Genomic DNA, 6,000 nt, shown 5'->3' on the forward strand with positions numbered 1-6,000 from the left:
TGCGTGCGCTGAACAGGCAAATTTGTATGAAACTGTAGCGGAAGCTGCTCAGCACCACCGCATTCTTTTCTATCCCGTCAGCAGCCGGCCGTAGACAGCGCGCCTACTCGTGGCGCCAGCGCCTCGCCCTCCGTGTAGGGGGAACAACTTGTTGTCGGGGCCGGCTCCCGGGATTAGCCCTGGCGGCATGCTACGTCTGCTCGCTCGGGGGCCCCCCTTTTCTCTTTCTCTTTTAGAAGAACGCGGGGGTGCCTCCTTCTCTCCCTCGTCGGGGGGAACTCTCTGCACTCGGACGCAAGGAAAATAAACAGTTTGTCTTGCAACTCCAAACCACCCGCACGTCTCCTTTCTCGCTTCATCCGGCAGCCGACATTCCCGGCTGCTACAAAATTGGTGACCCGAACGCTTCAACGAACACGCCGCGATGAGCTCCGACGACAACGCTGCTGCCTCCACGCCTGCGGTCATCGCCACAGAACTGAAGCTACCAAATTTTTGGCCGAAAAATCCAAGAGTTTGGTTCAGCCAAGTGGAGGCCCGTTTTCAGCTCCGGCACATCACCTCGCAGTCAACAAAATACCTTCACGTCGTCGCAGCCCTGCCCCCCGAAATCGCCGACGCTATCGACGACATTTTGGTTTCACCCCCCGCGCAAGAAGAATACGACACCCTCAAAAAGACGGTGCTGGACCGCCTCGAGGCGCCTGAAGAAAGCAGATTGCAGCAGCTCTTGGGTCGCGAAGAGCTGGGCGACCAACGACCTTCCCAACTGCTGCACCGTATGCGGCAACTACTCGGTGTGCACGCGCGTCAGGACGGCCAGCTCCCACTTCTTCGTGAACTTTTCCTGCAACGGCTGCCCCAGTCGGTGCGCGTGGTTCTCGCGGGTTCAAATGAGACGTCCCTTGATCGACTAGCGCAACTTGCCGATCGCATCACGGAATACTCAACTCCAACCTTTGCGCCCATAGCTGCTGCAAGAACACATGAGCAACCAGATCGACTGTCGCGCCTTGAGGAGAAACTGCAACACCTTACCGAGACCATGCAGAAACTTGTGCTATCTGGCGCTCCCCAACAGGACGAGCAACGACGCAACCGATCCCCTTCAAGACACCCAAGCTCTTCCCAGAGAAGCCAGGCACGAGATAGACAGGACGGAGTTTGCTGGTACCACCGTCGTTTCGGCATGGGTGCTAGCCGCTGCACTCAACCTTGCTCGTTTCCGGGAAACGCTCCGGCCAGTCGTTAACGGCGGCTTACGACATCGGCCCTCCACCCAGCCGCCTGTTCTTCGTAGTCGACCGCGTAAGCAACTCGCGCCTGCTAGTCGACACGGGAGCCGAAATCTCTATTGTCCCGGCAACCCCCGAGGATCGCCGACGTAGCAAGAACACATCGTCGCTGCAGGCAGTGAACAACACTGCCATCGCTACGTACGGCTTCCGCTCGCTGACAATAGACGTCGGACTCAGGCGCCTGTTTCGCTGGGTCTTCGTGGTGGCGGATGTTAATTTCGCCATACTCGGAGCAGACTTTCTCAGCCACTTCAACCTGGATGTGAGCGTACGTGACCGTTGCCTCAAGGATAACAACACATCCCTCAAAGTACGCGGTTTGGAGTCAAACATCTGCTCATCTGGCATCTGCGCCTTCCAGCCAGTATCAGCCTACCACCACGTCCTGGCCGAATTCCCCTCGCTCACCAAGCCCCGCAACACGGAACAGCCGGTGAAACATAACGTGACTCACCACATCGTCACCACCGGGCCGCCAGTCACCGCCCGGCCACGACGGCTGTCCAGCAAAAGGCTTCAAGCGGCACGCAGGGAGTTCGAGCATATGCTGCAGCTGGGAATTGTTCGCCCTTCGTCTAGCAACCATTCATCGCCGCTACACATGGTGCCTAAGGACGACGATTGGCGCCCGTGTGGTGATTACAGAGCCTTGAACGCATCGACAACGCCGGACCAGTATCCTCTGCCACACATTCACGATTTCAGCGCGCGGCTGGCAGGTACGAAAATATACAGCAAGATCGACCTCGTAGCGGCATACCACCAAATCCCCATCGAACCGCAGGACATACCAAAAACAGCCATAACAACTCCGTTCGGCCTGTTTGAGTTTGTCCGCATGCCCTACGGCTTGAAAAATGCCGCACAGACCTTTCAAAGGTTCATGGATGAGGTCACCCGGGGTCTTCCTTTCATCTTTGTCTACCTGGATGACATTTTGGTGGCCAGCAGAACGCCTGCGGAGCACGAAGAGCACCTCCGCAAGCTCTTTCAGCGTCTGGATGAGCACGGTCTGGTGTTGAAACCTCAAACGTGCGTGTTTGGAGTAGAGGCGCTCAACTTCCTCGGCCACCACATCACTGCTGAAGGCATTATGCCATTGGAATCGAGGGTGGAATCCGTCAAGAAGTTTCCAGCTCCAACATCTTTTCGCAAGCTGAGAGAGTTCCTCGGGCTCTTAAACTTCCACCGGCGGTTCATTCCGTCTTGTGCTCGAGTGCTCCAGCCATTGACCGACCTGCTGCGCCGAGACGACCAAAAGGCACCAGAATTTTGTTGGTCTGACGAACACCAGAACGCTTTCCAGAAAGCTAAGGACGAGCTAGCCGCGGCTACCCTCCTCATTCATCCACGGCCTGAAGCTCCTACACGCCTCATGGTGGACGCTTCCTCCACATCGGTCGGAGCAGTGCTGCAGCAACAGGAGGGCGCCCAGTGGAAGCCACTGGGCTTCTTTTCGAAACGTCTGAAGCCTGCAGAAGCACGGTACAGCACTTTTGGAAGGGAGATGCTCGCAATCTATTGTTCCATTAAAGGGGCCCTGAAAGGCATTTTGAGCACACTAAATGAACTAGCGCAATCGTTAGACTGGGTCGTCAACGTCAGCTGTGCCAAGTATTACTCTTTTACGCGCAGCGGAAAGCTCACACTTTTGTTGCAAAGTTTGTCGCTTTTTTCTCACCCTTTCCTTCGTGTTTTTGGACGCCGCCATCTTCACATGTCTACATCATCGATTCCCATATGTTCGTCATGAGCTAGACATCCTGCTATTGGGCGGCTTTTTCACGCACTTCCGGCAAAAAGATGAGTCGTCTGCTCAGCGTCGGCTCGCCGGCTGATCTGCCAGCGGAGTGGAGTGCTTGGACATTTTACGGCAAACGAAACAAGTGTAAACAAACGCTTAACCGTTCGTATTGAATGCAACACGGCCATAACACGACATGGATATTCTCTTACCTGAGTACCTTCCCTAAAGAAAGCGTTGAAGCCCCGTGGCACTTCTTTCGTGCAATCGCAGAGAACGCCCTGAGCCGAATGCCCGGGTTTGACGGATACATTTTATTCAACTTCAAAACAAACCAGAGATGCGTTTCGAACGAACACAACGTCACAACATGCGTTGCAAGTCTGAACCGCGATTGACAGACGATCGGTTGCTTCCTCCTGCCCGTCGTAAATTCGGCACTCACCTCGCGCCTTGTTTGCGGGGACGAACAGCAAGTCACTGAACTCTGGCACGCAAGCGAGAAGGCTTTTAGCCAGGCACACTACACATACCCCATGCGAGGTTGAGTCGTTCGTCGTTCGAGAAAGATAATCCAGACCATGGGAAGCACTATCCACCCGCAGAAGTACAACGTCGCATTTCATCGCGAAACGAACGCTACACATAGGAGGCGATGCACACACACACACAGCTTCGGTCGCTGCATTGGCTTAGCTGCAAGCTTCGTTCGGACAGTCAGCGATGATTCGACGATACAGAGCTGCGTGAGGGCGACGTGCTAACCACTTCACGTATTTAAAAACACAGGGGCAAAGAACTTGGTTCATCGGAAGCAAAAGATCTTTCCTCCATTATTGTGCCTGAAATATACTGGCTAGTGTTGCTAGTGTGCCGAGGGCGGGCCCCAGGCGTGCGCCGGAGCGATGTACGCGGCCGGCTGCCGCTTGGGGCGCTGCCGTGCGGGAGTGTGCGTGTTCGTCTGCCCGAGCAGATCGCGCGGTTGCCTCCGCGCTGCGTAGCAGACGGCAGGGGCAGAACTTTCCAATCCCGCTTGCGACGAAAGCGAGCGAAAGCGACGGGAATTCTGTCGCGTGAAGAAAATTTCTCCCGACAGTTCGACAAACACGATCGTCGCGCGACAAAGCGACGAAATTCCCATCGCTTTCGCTCGCTTTCGTCGCAAGTGCGAACGGGCCTTTATGCGCAATCTCCGTCCCACATAAAATAAGCTCTTGCTTGTCGCCTGAGCATACGGTTGATATGTGACTACGTTACACTGTGCTTGCGAGTGTATTTAAACGATGTCACTAGGTTTGAAACGTAAGCGCTCGGCGTGCAGCTTTGTAAACGCAAGCAGCCTCACGTACGCACGCTATTTTGCTGCTAATAGAGAGTTTTAGTACAGCGTTTGTGCCTTTGCATACGCTAAACGCTAAATTTTTGCGTCCCGCTACGTAAACATCGCGAGGGGAGTTTTAGTAGAACGTCTCATCAGTTTTGCGTTGCGACATGCTAATGCATACGGCGCCATCTGTTAAATGTTTTCCGAAATGACTCGGCGGCTGTTCTGCTAGCGGAGTGCCGGAGTGCCTGAACATTTTACGACTATCAGAACACGGATGCGCTCGAGTGCGGCGTTGGTTTGCTCTGCGCCTTCCCGTTCATCGCCACTGATAAAGCAATCCGATCCGGCGCGTTTTGTGCACGGGTTCGGTGTCGGTTTAAAATGTATTTTTTTCACATGCCGCCGGTAGTAGGAATTACAACCGCCGCAAAATAAGACCCGGAACCAGCGGGCCCACATCTGAGACCGCGCTTTTTGGATAAACAGTGCGCGGTGCACCAAAGGGAACGAGCGCACGATTCTCCCTGCGCTGCTGCGAGTTCGCCGCGAAAGGGCAAGGCCAGGCCGCACACATGCGGCCAGGTCTTTCGTTCGCTTTTCCAGCCTTTAGAGGAGTGTCCATGGTGTCAACAAAGATGAAAAAGCCGAAAGAGCTGGCCCGTAGCAGACGGCAGTCTGTGGGAGCGCAATAGCGGAAGTACGTCACCGCTGAGGAGCGAAGCATCATGGGAGGGGAGGCCAACAGAGAAGAAACAGTTGAAAGGAGGAGGAAATACGGCGCGACGATAATGCGCGGTTTTCGATTTACGATTTCTCAGCTAATACTCATCGCTTTAACAAAATTCTTGCAGGAGGAGATTGCTAATACATTGCTTTATTTGGTTACATGTACATCCATGCATCGGCGGAAGGCATTTCAGGACCCCTTTAAGCATTTCCGCTACTTCCTCGAAGGCCGTGAGTTCTACATCTTGACAGACCACAAGCCCCTCACCTACGTATTCAACAACAACAGTTCCTCCTACTCAGAACGAGAAATCCGTCAGCTCTCATTTATCTCCGAGTTTTCTACAGACATCCGCCACGTTCCCGGGGTCGAAAACGAAGCAGCTGACGCCTTGTCTCGCGTCAACGCTTCCGGCACAGAAGTCCTGGACTTCGAAGCTATGGCCGCAGCTCAGCGGGACGACCCCGAGTTGACAAGACTGAAAGGAGGGGGATCTTCACTCGTGCTCTCGGAGGTTGCACTTCCCTACGTCCAGAGCACGATAACCTGCGATACCTCCCAGGCAGCACCACGACCTTTCGTCCAACTGAATGTTCGCCGAGTGGTATTCAACACTTTCCACTCCATCAGCCACCCAGGTGTCCGCGCCACCCAGCGGCTGATAACGCAACGCTTCGTTTGGCCCGGAGTCAACGCGGACGTGCGACGTTGGGCTCGGACATGTGAAACGTGTCAGCAAGTGAAGGTGACTCGCCACAATCGGGCTGCACTACAGGAATTTCGGACTCCTGAGTCGCGGTTTGACCACGTTCACCTCGACCTCGTGGGACCACTACCGCCCTGCCAAGGATTTAGGTACCTGCTCACATCATAGGTCGGCGTACTCACTCGTGAGTACACTCAT

The sequence above is a fragment of the Haemaphysalis longicornis genome, unplaced genomic scaffold, assembly GCF_048455015.1.
Source record: "Haemaphysalis longicornis isolate Haplotype H1 unplaced genomic scaffold, Haemaphysalis longicornis Haplotype H1 scaffold_4, whole genome shotgun sequence".
NCBI classification, from domain to species: Eukaryota; Metazoa; Arthropoda; class Arachnida; order Ixodida; family Ixodidae; genus Haemaphysalis; species Haemaphysalis longicornis.